Genomic DNA, 16,059 nt, shown 5'->3' with positions numbered 1-16,059 from the left:
TGTGGCTGTGTATGTTTTCGAGTTCCTGGGATTTACGGTGTGTGTATTGATGGGGATGTGAGAGCTCACTTTGTGCGTCTGGAGATCAAGAGACTTGCGAGGGTTGTGTGGGTGTGTGCGTTGTGCGTTCAAGAATCGTGGAGTATGTGTATTTTAGGGCCGTGGAAGTGTGTATGGACCTTTTCTGGGGCCCGCGGGGGCCCGTGGGATAACTGTGTACTTGGTCGTTCTGGAGAGAGTGTGTGTTCAAGTATCCAGTGTGTACATCTGGATGGCATGTTGGCTGCTTACTTTTATTCTGACCCATTGTGTGTGTAAATATAGTTGCAGGATTGGCATGTGACATTCAGGATGATTAGGGTTTTATATGTAACATTTAGGTAGGAGAGGTGTTCTATCAGTATATTCAGCGAGGACGAGGGTAGAAATGTGTGTGTGTGTGTTTATGTGTGTCTCAGCGGTTTTGGTGTCATCCCGCAGAGTGAAAGGTCGCCAGTTTGATTCCCAGTCAGGGCACGTGCCCGGGTTGCGGCATCGGTCCCCATGCCGGGTATGTGGGATAGGCGACCGATCGAAGGTTGTCTCTCCCATTGATGTTTCTCTTCCTCTCTTTCTCCCTCCCTTCCCATCTCCCTGAAAAGAAATGAATAAAAGCAACCTTTAGAGGAAAGAAAGACACCTATGTGTGCTTATATAAAAACTGACTTTTGTTTACGTATGTAGGGTGTAAGGGGATTGTGTGCAAGTTATTGTATGCAAGGGGATGGGGTGCACTGGAATGGCTCACACTAGCGTGGGATAGTTGATGGGGGGCATGTGTCTTGTGGGCTTTGTGTTCCTCAGGTGGGCAGCTTGAAGTTAATCATGCTGGGAATATTTGTGGTGAACAGCACAAATGAAGTCTCTGCTGCATCCTCCTGAGAGTGTACTGAGCATTCACCAGCACACCACCAGTGTGTGCATCTGGACGTGTGCACGTGTGAAGCAAGAATTTTCAGGCGTCAGTGCGCATGTGTATGGGAGGGCCTGCGTGAGTTGCGAGTGGGGCACCTGGGGCCGTGGGTCCTTGCCCGGGCGCGTGGCTCCCGGTCGTTCTGAATCACTACGTCACTCTCAGTCAGGCTGGTCCACTCTTTGGGGCCAAAGAAGTGCCGTAAATGTTTATTTCTGTCCTGTCTTCATGTAGGTGGATTCAGGAGTATCTGTCCCTTAGGCAGGTGGACGCCTCCTTAGCCTTTGTGCGGTCCTGGCATCAGGGCCCCTAGATGGGCGGGTCTGGTCGATAGCCGTGCAGAGCAGAACTTTCAAAGGCGCGTTGTCAGCCTGACGGACAGCGGTCCAAGAGCAGTGCAGCTTCCTGGACAGGAGGTCACACGGCCAAGTGTTCTCCCAGGCCATCTCCCTAAGAACCAGCTGGGCAGCTACAGGGATTGCTGGGCAGCTGGGTACAGCGAGTGGGTAAGACACGCCTCACAGGGGGTCCAAGCAGTGAAAGTGTCCAGACCACTGTGTGCCCTGAGACCATCTGCCCCAGGGTGTTGGGGTCTGTTGAGTATCAGGATTGTCAGCAATGTCGCTGGTTCTCGGTCAGTCTGCCCCCCTGGAAACGTGAGTCCTTTGGGATGGGAAAGACTTTGGGGGTCAGTGAAGCGCCAGGGATGGAGGTGGGGAGGCTTGGTCCCTTAGCAAGGCAGGCGGCTGAGACCAGGAGTGACAGTGTAGTCCCGCTCTGAGGAGACATGTCTCTGACATTCCCAAAGCCTTCGGACACACTCTCCTTTGCTTGTGAAGGACCGGGATGCTTCTAAGCATTGAGATGAAGCTCACGTCAGCTTCTTGTTTTGCTGAATGGATGACCCGACCCTCTTCACTCGATTCCATGTTGATCTGCATACCCGCCAGAGGGAACCACGTGATCGGTGTAGCCTACCAGCGGAGCCCACATCTGCCTCGGAAGAATTTTGGGCCCCCCTTCCTTTTTGGGCATTCCTTCCTTCCGGCCTTTTCTCTGTCATGGTGCGTCCTCTTGCCAGCAACAGGTGCCAACCTCACTTGCTCGAATGCCCCGATAAGTGCTTCTTTTCGTACCAGTTGATTCCCCGTGGCTCTCACTGCCCCCTGCATAACCTAGCCCCCATAAAATGACAGTATGTTGTGTTGATCGTATTGTGTGTGGTTGGCAGAACGGAGCCATGCCTGGTGGTATATTTTATAGTGTTACATATTTTGCGTGTGTTATTTTTATATTTTATTGTTACGGTTGTTCCCATTTCCCCCACCCCCCACTTTGGTCTCCCTTGCTCCATCCAAACCCCGCTCCCAAAGACAGTCCCCTCCCCACTGTCCTGGTCCATGGGTCCTTGGTACGGGTTCCCCTTCTGTCCCCCCGATGGCCCTCCCCGCGCCTCGGTCCCCGTCAGACTGTTCTTTATTTCCAGATCTCTGGTTCTTTTCTGCTCACCGGTTCAAAAGAGCCGATGCATCCGTATGTTCATGGCAGCTTTATTTACAACAGCCAAGTGCTGGAAGCAGCCTAAGTGCCCGTCAGCAAATGAGTGGATCAAAAAGCTGTGGTACGTTGGCACAATGGAATCCTCTGCAGCAGAGAGAAAGAAGGAACTACTTCCCTTCGCGACAGCGTGGATGGAGTGGAGGGTGTTACGCTAAGTGAGATAAGCCAGGCAGTGCAAGATAAATAGAATGCGGTCCCACGTGGAAGTGGAAAATGTGATATATTTTAAATAAAAATGCAGTGAATATATACAAGGTTGACGTTCTTGGGTTGGTTTGTTGGATTTCCTTGATTTGGTTTTGAAGTAGGAAGACACACACACACTGAGTATTTGGGGCGAGGAACAGGAGTATCTCGGCACCCTGAACCAGCACTGAAAATCCCCCACGAGGTGGAATGAATGGAAATTGCTGAAATGGCTGGGGCGGGCCAGAGCTGGTGTTTGTGGGGCCGGCATTTTCGGGGGTGTATGTTATTCCCACATCTCTCCATGGCCAGATGGCATCCTGTGCTGTTTTTAAAAAATAATTTAAAAAATTTGTTGTTGCATTTGCTGACAATATTGGGTTAGTTTCAGGTGTGCGCCATGATGATTAGACATTTATTTACCTTACGAAGCGATTACCCTGATAAGCCTAGTGCCCATCTCATACCATACATAGTCCTTACGATATTATCGACAATATTCCCTGTAATGTGCTTTACGTCCCTGTGACTGTTTCCGTAGCGGCAATTTGTAAATCTTAATCCCTTCCTCTTTTTCACCCATCCATCAGATCGCACTCCCATTGGCAACCACCAAAATGTTCTCTGTACCTGTGAGTTTTTTTGTGTTTTGTTTGTTCGTTTATTTCATTCTTTACATTCGCTTATAAATAAAACTGTATGGTATTCGTCTTTCTTTGTCTGACTTATTTCTCTTAAGTAATGCCCTCTGGGTGCATCCATATTGTTCCCAATGGCAAGATTGTATTCTTCCTTTTGGTTGAGAAATACTGCATTGTATATAGTGCCACATCTTTTTTATCCTCAGTTTGTCTCTGAGTGGACGCTTAGGTTGCTTCCATGTCTTGACTATTGCAAATAATGCAGCAAGGAACATAGGGATGCAAAATTCTTTTTGAATTAGTGTTTTGTTCTTGTTTGGATAAATACCCAGAAGTGGAATTGCTGGGCCCGTCTTTGTCTCTTATAACATAACCTTTGTTTTAAAGTGTAATTTGTCTGATGTAGCATTGCCACCCAGCTTTTTTTTTTTTTCCATTTCCAGTTGCCAGAAGTATCATTTTTGAGCCGTTTACTCTCCGTAGGTGTGTGTCTTTTAATCTGAAGGTGTTCTTTCGTAGGCAGCATATATATATGGGTCTTGTTTTCTTATCTGTTAAGCTGCCCTGTCTTTTGATTGGAGCATTTAATCCATTTATGTGTAAATTTTTGATAGGTGTGTGGTTATTGTCATGTTATTATTAATGTGTTTTTACTATGCTACCTCTTCTTAAGTCTTTTTAACATTTCTTGTAATACTGGTTTGGTGGTGATGAACCTCAGACATTTTCTCTTGAAAGATTCTGCGTTTCTTTCTATTCCAACCTATAGCCTTGCTGGGTTAAGTAACTTCCTCCTCCGTCTTCTTCCTACCTCCTCCTCCTCCTTTCTCCTCTACTGCCCTCCTTGTCTTCCTCCCCCAGCTCTCCTCCTGCTCATCGCCCTCTTCCTTCTTCTTTGTCCCTTTCCTTCTCCTAGTCCTCCTCCTCCTCCTTCTGCCTTCTCCTCCTCCTTGTTCTTCCGGTTTTTCTCCTTTTAGCACTTGTTGCAGTACGGGTTTGGTGGTAACAAGTTCCTTTAGCTGGAAAAGATACGGTTGCTGGGTAAAGTAGCCTTGGTTGTAGGTCCTTGCTTTTTATCATGTTGACTATTTCATGCCAAGCCCTTCTGGCCTGAAGTATTTTTGTTGAGAAATCAGATGATGGTCTTATCGGTGCTGCCTTGTAATTAACTTAACTGTTTTTTCTCTGGTGGGTTTTAAATTCTCTCCTTGTGTTTGAGCTTTGCAATTTAATTATGATGTGTCTTGATGTGGGCCTCTTTTGGTCCAGCTTGTATGGGACTCTCTGCACTTCCTGGACTTGTGCGTGTTTCCTTCACCAGATTGGGGAGCTTTCTCGTAATTTCATCACATAGGTTCACGATTATCTTGCTCTCTGGTTTTTCCTTCTGGTACCCCTACAATGCAGATATTGTTAATGTTTATGCTGTCCTAAAGGTCCTTCCCCTGTGATCAGTTTCAGTCTGCTACATGTGTCCATGCCTGTGTTTATTTTGTAAGTTAATTTTGTTGATTGGTGTCCACTTATAGGTGAGATCATTTGTTATTTGTATTTCATCACCTGGCTTATTTCACTTAGTTTAATATTCTCCAGGTCCATCCATGTTATCACAAAAGTTAGCAGTTCCATCTTTCTCTCTCTCTCTCTTTCTTTAACGCAGATTGATTTTATTTTTTTAATTTTTTGTTATTTATTTATTTTTCCTGTCCAAAGCCCTTTTGCCCACCATGCTTAGCTTGGGCTGAAGGAAATATTTTTGGGATTCCTCCCCATTCAGACTTCTGGGCCCTTTTTGCCCAAGGCATTAGGGCAGAAAATGGACCAGTTTTAATGTGAAACCCACAGACTGCCCCATACTTCACTAACCCAACCACTCAGTTCACTCAAACGGTTGTGTTTCAGGAGGCAGTGATATAGATGGCCTTCTTAAGTGAGGCCTATATTGCAAACAATCAGGTTATTAGATCATAGGCGTATGCCCTTTGAAAACAGAAGAATACTCGTGTTGTGTATTTTTTTTCCATAGGGATACTATTTATTTTATGAAATTCAGTGTATTTTGGTTTTTTGTTTTTTTAATTAATTAATTTATTTTTTCAAATACATTTGTCTCTGCCTACCCCCTACCACTTTCCCTTGCCCCCTCCCTTCCTCCCTCCCTCAACTCTTCCCCTTTGGTTTTGTCCATGAGTCCTTGCTATATGTTCCTTGACTTTCCCCTTCCCTTCCTTTTCCCCCGCCCCCCTCCCTCCTTCCCTCTTGTCTCTCTTGGTTTCTCTTCCTTTCAGTGTTGCTGGTCTTACTTTCCTTGCATCTTTGTATTGTTGGTTAGGTTCCACTTAAAGGTGAGATCATATGGTATTTGTCTTTCCCCCCCTGGCTTATTCCACGTAGCATAATGCTCTCGAGTTCCATCCATGCTGTCACAAAGTTTAGTAGTTCTTTTTTTCTTTCTTCTGTGTAGTACTCCATTGTGTAAATGTACCATAATTTTTTGATCTAATCATCTGTTGATGGACATTTAGGTTGCTTCCAACACTTGGCTATTGTAAATTGTGCTGCTATGAACATTGGGGTGCATAAGTTCTTTTGAATTGGTGTTTGGGGATTCTTAGGGTATAGTCCCAGCAGGAACAATTTATAGATTCAATGCAATCCCTATTGAGATACCAATGACATATTTCACAGAAATAGAGCAGACATTTCAAAAATTTATATGGAACCATAAACGACCCCGAATAGCCGCAGCAATTTTGAGATAGAAAAACAAAGTAGGAGGGATCACAATACCAGACATCAAACTATACTGCAAAGCCACTATACTCAAAACAATCTGGTACTAGCACAAGAACAGATCCGTAGACTAGTGGAACAGAATAGAAAGCCCATTTATAAAATGGGAAAGCCCAGAAATAAGCCCAGGTATATATGGGCATCTAATATTTGACAAAGGGGGCGGAAGCATAAAATGGAGCAATAATAGCCTCTTCAACAAATGGTGTTGGGAGAGCTGGACGGCTACATGCAAAAAATTGAAATTGGATCATCAGCTGACACCATACACAAAAATAAACTCAAGATGGATAAAAGACTTAAATATAAGTCGCAACACCATCAAAGTCCTAGAGGAGAACATTGGCAGGAAACTCTCAGATATCCCACGCAGCAATTTTTTCACTGATATGTCTCCTAAAGCAAGGGACATAAAGGAAAGAATAAACAAGTGGGACCTCATCAAATAAGAAGCTTCTGCACGGCTAAAGAACACATCAGCAAAATGAAAAGGGAGCCAACCATATGGGAAAATATATTCGTTAGTGATACATCAGATAGAGGTTTGATTTCCAAGATATATAAAGAACTCACTCAACTCCACTGCAAGAAGACAAACGATCCAATCCAAAAATGGGCAAAGGACCTGGGCAGACGCTTTTCCAAGGAGGAGATACAGAGGGCCCAGAGGCATTTGAAAGGATGCTCGGCATTACTAGCCATCAGAGAAATGCAGATCAAAACCACCATGAGGTACCACCTCACACTGGTCAGAATGGCCATCATAAACAGATCCACAAACAACAGGTGCTGGCGAGGCTGTTGAGAAAAGGGAACCCTAGTACACTGTTGGTGGGAATGCAGACTGGTGCAGCCACTGTGGAAAGCAGTGTGGAATTTCCCCAAAAAGCTGAAAATGGAACTGCCTTTTGATCCAGTGATTTTATTTTTTTTAAATATAAAAGTTAATTATAAAATATTAAAAAAATTTAAAACCATTATCAAGTCTCAGCAATTAAACCAACATGACACCAGCACAGAAATTATCAAGTAGATCAGTAAAATATAATGAGCATTCTAGAGATAAACGTATATATCTAACAATGTAATATACGATTAAGTTGATATTTGAAATCAATGGGTAAAATAAGGTTTATTCGACAGATAAGGTACATGGACGACTATTACTTGTAATAAAACAAATATAGGGCCCTATTTCACACATTATACAAGAAATATTCAGGTGAATTAAAAGTCAATATGTAGAATCTAAGGAGTTTTAGGAGAAAATACAAACTAATATTTTCCTTACTCTGAAGTAAAATATTCAAACCCAGAAGCTATAAATAAAATATTGACAATATGACTATATTAAACATTTAAGAGTGTACAGTAATATACATGTAAAGAAAGTTAAAGGACAAGTAATAGAATAGGAAAGTATTCCCAACATATCTAAAAAAGGGTTAATGGTTAGTTTTTGTTTTTGTTTTTTTTTAGGGAAAAAATTCTACAGTCTTTTAACAAAAAATGGATGAAGAATACCAAAAAGTCATTTGACACTTTTTAAAAATAATAGAAATAGGCAAGAAATATCAAAAAGAGGTTTAGCTTCAACAAATAATAAAGGAACAATTAACATAACACATCATTGTCACAGTCAGATTAATACATATTAAAAAATATTGGCAGTGTCATGTATTGGCAACTGTGAAAGGAACTGGGTATTCATAGTCTCTTTTTTTTTCATCTTAAAGCAGTCCCTTTAAGGTATTTTGCAGTGCTGGTTTGGTGGAGTGTATTCTTTCAGCTGTCTTTTGTCTGGGAAACTCCTTATTTTGCCTTCCATTTTAATTGAGAGCCTTGCTGGGTAGAGTGGTATTGGTTGCAGATCTTTGCTTTTAATTTCTTGGAATATTTCTTGTCACTCCTTTCTGGCTTGCAGTGTTTCTGTTGAGAAGTCAGCTGCTAGCCTTATCAGGGCTCCCTGATATGTTACTACCTATTTCTCCCTTGCTGCCTTTAGGATTCTCTGTCTTTGATATTTGCCATTTTCATGATAATGTGTGTTGGAGTGGACCTCATTGGGTTCCTCTTGAATGGGACCCTCTGTGCTTCCTGGACTTGTGTGACTTTTTCTCTCCTCCAATTACGGAAATTTTCCATCATTACTTTTTCAAATAGGTTCTCTATTCCTTCCTCATCCTCTTTTCCTTCTGGTATCCCTATTATACAGATATTATTGCGTTTCAGTTTGTCTTGCATTTCCCTAAGTGCCTCTTCATTCTTTTTGAGTGTTTTTTCATTTTCTTGCTCTTTCTGGGAGCTTTTTTCTACCTTGTCCTCCAGCTCACTGATTCAGTCCTTTGCTTCATCTAGCCTGATTTTGATTCCTTCTACTATGTCCTTCAATTCAGAAATTGTATTCTTCATTTTCTCTTGTCTCTTATTGATAGTTTCTATGTCCTTTTTCATGCTGATGTAGTTTGCAGTAAGTTCCTCGTAGTTTCCCTGTAGTTTTTTGTAATTCTCTCTCAGCTCACTGCACTCATTGAGCTTCCTTGAACCGTTGTTTCGTATTCAGTATCTGATAGTTTACTTGCCTCTATTTAATTTTGTTCTCTTTCTGGGGATTCCTCCTTTCCCTTTGAGTGAGGGTTATTTCTTTTTCTTCTTCTTATTTGTGAGACTCTTTTTTGCTTCTGCTTCTTAAATAGATCTGTCTTTGTTTCCTGCCTTTGTGGTGTGAACTTCTATGATAGGAGGCCACTGTTTTTACTTTCTGGATCTGCCTCTGATGATGTCACATGTTGTCCCTGTGTGACCTTAGGCAGCCTGTTCAAGACTCCAAGGAATCTACTGTCTGTGGCTGTCCCCTTCAGCTATTATAATATCTTGTCACTCTGCACTTAGCAGGCTGCCTTAGACAGCTCAGGGCAGGGCGGAGTCCCTCCTGGGGGCAGGGTTATTGGCTCCTCTCTTGCTGCTGCCATATGTGGGAGGAGTCAGCACTGGGATTCTGCCCACTGCTCTCTCTGTTCTCTCCCCAAAGCCTCCTTCCCCAGTGTCTCTAAAAGTCTCTCCAGACCTCTCTGTGCCCCCTTTAGCCAGGCATCTACTATCTGTGACTGCTACTCTGCACTCAGCAGGTGGCTTAGACAGAACAGGGCAGGGTGGAATCCCACCTGGGGGAGGGGCTATTGGGTTTTTGGAGGATGCTGCCACCTAGGGGGAGTGGTCTCTGCCTGAGCAAGATGGCTGCTGCCGCATGGGAGATGAGTCAGCATTGAGATCCCGCCAGCTACTCTCTCAGTTCTCTCCCAAAGCCTCCTTTCCAGGTGTCTCTAGCCCACTCTGCCCCCACCTTTGCTGGAGACTAGGGTAAGTGGCTGCAAATAAAAATTTATGTGTTGGCCTTTTAAACAGTTCTTGCATCTCCAGCCACCTGTCTCTGGCAGAGGGCAACCCTGCCACTTTTCACAGCTGGCTGTTTTCTGTGTACTTTTTGGGCTCTGATGCTGTAGGCTAGAGATCCTTGCTTTTGGTTTAGACTCTGCTCTTCTCAGGAGGATCCAACTGGCCATTTCAATATCCTTCTGGTGCTGCCACCCTTGGGCATCCTGCCTGCCTTCTTGAGTCTCTACCACACTCCTTACCAGTTAGATTGCGCTAAAGATGATTCTTCTGTCTCCGAGGTTACAAGGCTCCTCTCTCGCTATTGTTCAGTTGTTTGTTCCAGGTGATTTCTCCACAACTTAGTTGTAATTCCACGTTGGTCCTGGGAGGAGGGAAGTGAGACTTCCACTCCTCTGCCATCTTGATTTCTCGCTCCTGATTCTTAATTGCCATACGTGGAAGTGGAACTGGTCTTGTTTTTGTCTCCACCCATGCTACCAGCCTAAAGTGTTTTTTTTTTTTAAATATCCATAGTTATAGGAGTTCTGTTCTGTTAGTTTTTTAGATAGTTGTCAAGGGTGTTTCTATAATTTAGATGTAATTTTGATATGCTTTTCGTATTCTGCCATTTTACTGAATTCATTTATTGGTTCCAATTTTTGTGTATGTGTGGAGTCATTTTGTATACATAACATCACATTCTCTGCAAATAGTGACAGTTTTACTTCCTCCTTTCCAATATGAATGCATTTTATTTCTTTTTCTTCTCTGAATAATGTGACTAGTTTTCTAAAACTATGTTGAATAAAGGTGGTGAGAATGGGCATCCTTGTCTCATTCCCTGATTTAGAGGGTCTGCTTATAGATTTTCACCATTGAGTATGATGTTAGCTGTGTGTTTGTCATATATGGCCTTTATTAAATTGATAAATGTCCCCTCCTACACTCTTTGTTGAGAATTTTCTTATAAAATAATGCTGAACTCTGTCAAATGCATTTTCTGCATTCATTGAAATAATCTATGATTTTTAACCTTCATTTGTTGATGTGGTGTGTCACATTGATTGATTTGCAGATACTGAACCATACTCGTATCCCTGGAATGATCCTTCTTGATCATGCTGTATGATCACTTTAATGTATTGTTGACTTGGGTTTGCTAATATATTGTTGAGAATTTTTACATCTATGTTTATCAGAGATATTTTTCTGCCATTTTCTTTTTTTTTGATAGTGTCATTTTTTGGTTTTATTATCAGTGTAAGTCTAGCCTCACAGAATGCGATTGGAAGCATTGCTTCCTCTTTATTTTTTTAGAATAGTTTTAAGGAATAATTATTAATCCTTTCTTAAATGTTTGTTAAAATTCACCTGTAATGCCATCTGGTTCTAGACATTTGTTCATCAGGAGTTTTGAATACTGGTTCAGTTTCATTGATAGAAATTGGCATTACTGGATTTTGCTTCTTCCTGATTCAGTTTTGGAACATTGTGTTTCTAGAACTATATCCATCTTTCTAGGTTGTCCAGTATTCTGGTGTATATTTGTCCATTGTATTCTCTTGTTTCTTGAGCTGAGTCTCTGTTGCTATAAACTTCCTCCTTTGAAATCTGCTTTTGCTTGTCCCATAGATTTTGAAATATTTCCATTTTCATTTGTCTCAAGGTTTTTTAAGTTTTCTCTTTGATTTCTCCATCGATCCTTTGTGTGTTTCTGAGCATCTTGTTTAGCCTCTACATGTTTGTGTTTTTGTTGGTTTCTTCTTGTAGTTGATTAATACTGTGGTGCAGAAAACATGGTCGATATGATATCAGTCTTCTTAGATTTATTGGGATTTGTTTTGTGACCTAACATGATCTATTTTGGAGAATGTTTCATGTGAATTTGAAGAGAATGTGTTTTCTGTTGTTTCTGGGTGAAATGTTCTTTACATATCTATTAACTTTATCTGATCTAATGTGTCATTTAAAGCCAATGTTTCCTTGTTCATTTTCTGTTTAAATCCACTGAGAGAAACAGGGTATTAAAATCCCCTACTATTAATGTATGACTATAAATCTTTTCTATGATGTTTGTTGGTATTTGTTTTATGTATGTGGGTGCATCTATGTTGGATGCAAAGATGTATTTCTGTTTCTAAGAAAAGAAAAGATTCTGTATTCAAAACCTTGGCAGGAGACTTTGTGATTTTGTTTGTGTGTGTGATGATGATGATGGGTTTTTTTTGTTTTTGTTTTTTTGCCTTGGAACATATTGGTATTATTTACTTAAAGATAATGTGACATACTTGTGTTTATTAAGGTACTCTGTAAATGTCATTAAACATGGATGACCTTACATAAGGATAAAATTTCAAAATTGCAGTCAGAATTTTTGCACTGTTAAAATAGCTAATATTAAATGAGAAAGTTGTATTATGGCTCATTTGAAACATAATTAGAAATGACTATAAGGAGACAGGGTCACAACTTGTGTAACTGTTATGCCAGAATATTTTTTCCCCAGTCTTCACCAGAGAACATGTTTTTATTGATTTTAGAGAGAGAGGAAGTGAGAAAGAGAGAGGGAAGAGAGAGAGCGAGAGCCACATCGATGTGAGAGTGAAAGAGAGAGAAACATTGATATGAGAGAGAAACATTGAGGGGTTGCTTCCTGCATGTCTGCATGCACTGCAACTGTAAATCAAACCCACAGCCTTGGCATGTGCCCTGATCAGGAATCGAACCCAGAACCCTCTGCAGTACAGCACAATGTTCCAACCAACTGAGCCACCTGGCCAGGGCCAGTTATTCTACCCATTGGAAGCATACCTTTTTCTACCATGCTTTTGCTTTATTCTACTCTATAGATACTGGGTTTTTTAGTTTGTTTTTGTTTTTCTGTTATTTTCTTTTTGTTTTGTTTTGTTTACAAATTGAAGGTTTATGGGAACTGTGCATTGATTAAGTCTATCAGTGCCATTTTTCCAACAGGCTCAGATGATGACATTTAAAAAAAATATTTTATTTATTATGCTGTTACAGTTGTCCCAATTTCCCCCCCCCACTTGGTACCCCCCCATCCCCTCCAGCATTCCCCCTTTTAGTTCATGTCCATGGGTCATGCATGTAAGTTTGTTGGCTACTCTATTTCTTATACTGTTCTTAACATCCCCCTGTCTGTTTTGTACCTACCAATTTGTACTTCCAATCCCTGCATCTTTTCTCCCATTCTCCCACTTTCTCCTCCCAACTGATAACTGTCTAAAGGAAATAAAAAATGTATTTTAAATTAAGGTATGTACACTGCACACTTAACAGACTACTGTATAGATAAACATGACTTTTATATGCATTTTGAAGCTAAAAAAATCAGACCAACGCCCTGGGTGCCCAGGCTAGTTGTGACCTGAATGTCCCTCAGAGGAGCCAAAGTATTTTCCCATCACAGGTACTGACTGCTCTGATGACATGGAAGGCAGGGAGGAAGGGCAGGAGCATTAGGGCTGGGGTGGGCCTGGGAGATAGGAGCAGCCCCTTTGGAACATTGTGTGTCAATTATGAATAAAGACGATTTTGTTTGGAAATGTTCTGGGAGCCCTATTCACAGTTTATGACTCAGTAGTTCTGTGTTAAGCCCCCAAACTTGCATTTCTAGCCATTTCAATGTGATGCTGATGATGCTGGTCCTGGGACCACACTCTGAGTAGAGGGGCTAGAGAATGAGCTCTGGATTCAAACCACTTGAGTTTAGGGCTGCCAGATAAAACACAGGATCTCAGTAAATTTGAACTTCCTATAAACAACAAATAAGTGTTTGATCCTCACCTGAAGATATTTTTATTGATTTGTTTTTTATTGTTGAGACTATTACAGATGTCCCCCATGTTCCCTCCCTTTGCCACCTCCACCCAGACCATGCCTATTCCTACTAGCCTTCACCACATTGTTGTCTGTGACCATGGGCTAGGCATATATGCACATATATTCCTTGGCTAATCTTTTTTCCTACCACCCCCTCCAGTCTGAGATCTGTCAGTCTGTTCCATGAATTCATGCCCCTGATCCTATTTTGCTCCTCAGTTTATATTGTTCATTAGGTTCCACGTGTAAGTGTGATCACATGGTATTTGCCTTTCTCTCACTGGCTTATTTCTGTTAGGACAGTATTCTCCAGGTCCACCCATGCTGTTGCAAAGAGTAATAGTTCCTTCTTTTTTATAGCTTCATAGTATTCCATTATGTAAATGTACCACAACTTTTTTTTTATTCCTTACCTGAAGACAAATGTATTGATTTTAGAGATAGAGGGGGAGAGAGGGAGAGAGACAGAGAAAGAGAGAAAGAAACATCTTTTGTTGCCTCCTGTACTCACCCCAACAGGGGATTGAACCCTCAACCTGGGTATGTGCCTTGACCAGGAAATTGAACCTGCAATCTGTCAATGTATGGGATGACACTGCAACCAACTGAGCCATCCGGCCAAGGCACAAATACTTTTTTAATATAAGTATGTTCCCATGCAAGAGGCATCTTTATTTTTATAGGCTCCATCAGGAAAATACTGACTTTAACTCTCAGTGTTGCCTCAGGAAAGCCATAGTATTTAAGGTAAGACTTTTAACCTCTTTGAGTTTCAGTATTTCAATTTATGAAATGGGGTTGGTAGTAATGCCACTTGTCTCCTAAAGTGCTTACCACAATGACATGATCATAGAGAGGACTTAACACAGAGCCTTGCCTATATCAAGCACTCAGTAAATGTCAGCGGTTATTATTCACCATTAACCTCAGGTAACTTTTTGAAGGAAAAAAAATGCTATGTAGGGAGTGCTTTGTGAAAGAATTCTATGATTCAGCCTTTTTTATTTTACATGAAGAAATTTTTTTTCTTAGAAAAGGTCCTTGTAGCTGTTCCTCTGGTTTCTTTAATAGTAGATTACAAAAAATAGATTGGCTTATTGCATCTAAAAGCTCTCATTGGGACAACTTCCACCCTGGCCAAGGGCAGGATTTGGTTGTCCTCTAGGTGTTGTGCCAGGATGTTAACTTGCTGAGATCTGCTGGAAAAGGCAGGATTCCAGGGGTAGGGCTAATAACCTGCCTCTGAAAGAATAGTCTCCCTAACCTGCTGCTTGCTATTTAAAAAAAAAAAAAAAAAAAAAAAAAAAAAAGAGGAAGGGGGTGGGTGGGGTAGGGGGAGAGACAGAGAATGCCTTGAATGTGAAATCAATTTGAGTGTGACTCAATCCCTTGCAATTAAACTTTTCCCCTCCATTATTCCAAATTTATATCTATCTGGTTAAAAACTACTTCTTAGCACCACCAAATTACACAGTTGGAAGGGGTTTTGGATATTACCTATTCTTCATAACTTCCATGTAAGTGTGTCTATATTTATACTTATATGCATATATATGTATGTGTGTGTATCCAAAGCTAGAAAAAGGTTAGGGAGCTGATTTTCCCTGCACTGCCTTGGATTGGGCTCCATTTTGGGAAGCTGGAGAGCTGGTGAGGATCAGCCTGAAATGCTCATTGGTAGGCAGACTGAGTGACGAGTGGGCCTGGTGTGGGACTGGAATGTCTAGACATTTCTTTGGCCCTTGGTAAAATAAAGTTGACTAGATCAGCATTTTTCAACCTGTAGGTTGTGACCTATGAGTGGAATCAATTTAAAGAGTCATGACCAGTTACTTTCTTTTTAAACAGAAGAAATAGAAAACAATGAAACAGTGTAGTACATTGTACAGAGTAAGGGTACATATTGTACTGGGAAACTTTTGATACATATATGTGTGATAAATATGAATCTACACACGTTTACATATGTAATGGATCATGACACATGGCCAGAGAATCTGGAAGTCATCAGAATAAGCAGTATGTTAGATCCCTTCCAATTTGCAACGTGATGATGCTTACACAGTAGTGTTTAACCAGAGGCAATTTTGCTCTCCATGATGAGACATTTTTGATTGTCCTAACTTTTGGCGAGGGGAGGTTGGTAATGGTGTGTTCTATTGACATCTAATGAGGAGAGGCCAGGGATGCTGCCAAACATCCTACAATGCACAAGCAGTCCCCACAACAGAGAATTTTTCTCCCTCTAATGCTACCAGTGAGAAGAAGCCCTGTGCTAAGAGTGTGTATGGATAGAATCACTAATCAGTAGTAGCCTTATAAACTATTCACCAACATCTATTGAGTACTTACTATATGCAGGCATCTTCTAAGTGCTTATATTAATGAACTCTTTGATTCATTACCTAGAGCGTATAGGAAATAAAATTGTGTCCTAATCCCCATTTTCATATGAGGAAATTGAATAGGATGACTAAGGGCTGCCCAGTGTTACTCATATACAGAATTGGGATTTCAAGTCTATAAATTTTGGTTCCAGATTCCTTGAATCACCACCTCCCATATCTGGGGATGTTCATTCCAAAGCCTTTTGTGGGTGGTTAAATGTGTATAACATAAAATTTGCCATTTCAATCACTCATAGTTGTACAATTCAGAGATATTAGGACATTTACGATATTGTGCAACCACCACCACTGTTAATTTCTA

General features: G+C 41.3%; 1 pseudogene; it reads left to right on the top strand.

Annotated features, from left to right (window-relative positions):
• Positions 1-1,570: 1,570 nt before the first annotated feature.
• Positions 1,571-16,059, top strand: part of LOC129083310 (galectin-1-like) — a 47,156-nt pseudogene continuing 32,667 nt past the window's right edge.

Source organism: Pteronotus mesoamericanus, unplaced genomic scaffold (genome assembly GCF_021234165.1).
Source record: "Pteronotus mesoamericanus isolate MK-2021 breed Mesoamerican mustached bat unplaced genomic scaffold, CSHL_Meso_final scaffold_167, whole genome shotgun sequence".
Taxonomy (NCBI): Eukaryota; Metazoa; Chordata; class Mammalia; order Chiroptera; family Mormoopidae; genus Pteronotus; species Pteronotus mesoamericanus.
The sequence above is the reverse complement of the archived record's forward strand: the minus strand, read 5'-3'. Positions and strand labels throughout refer to the sequence as shown.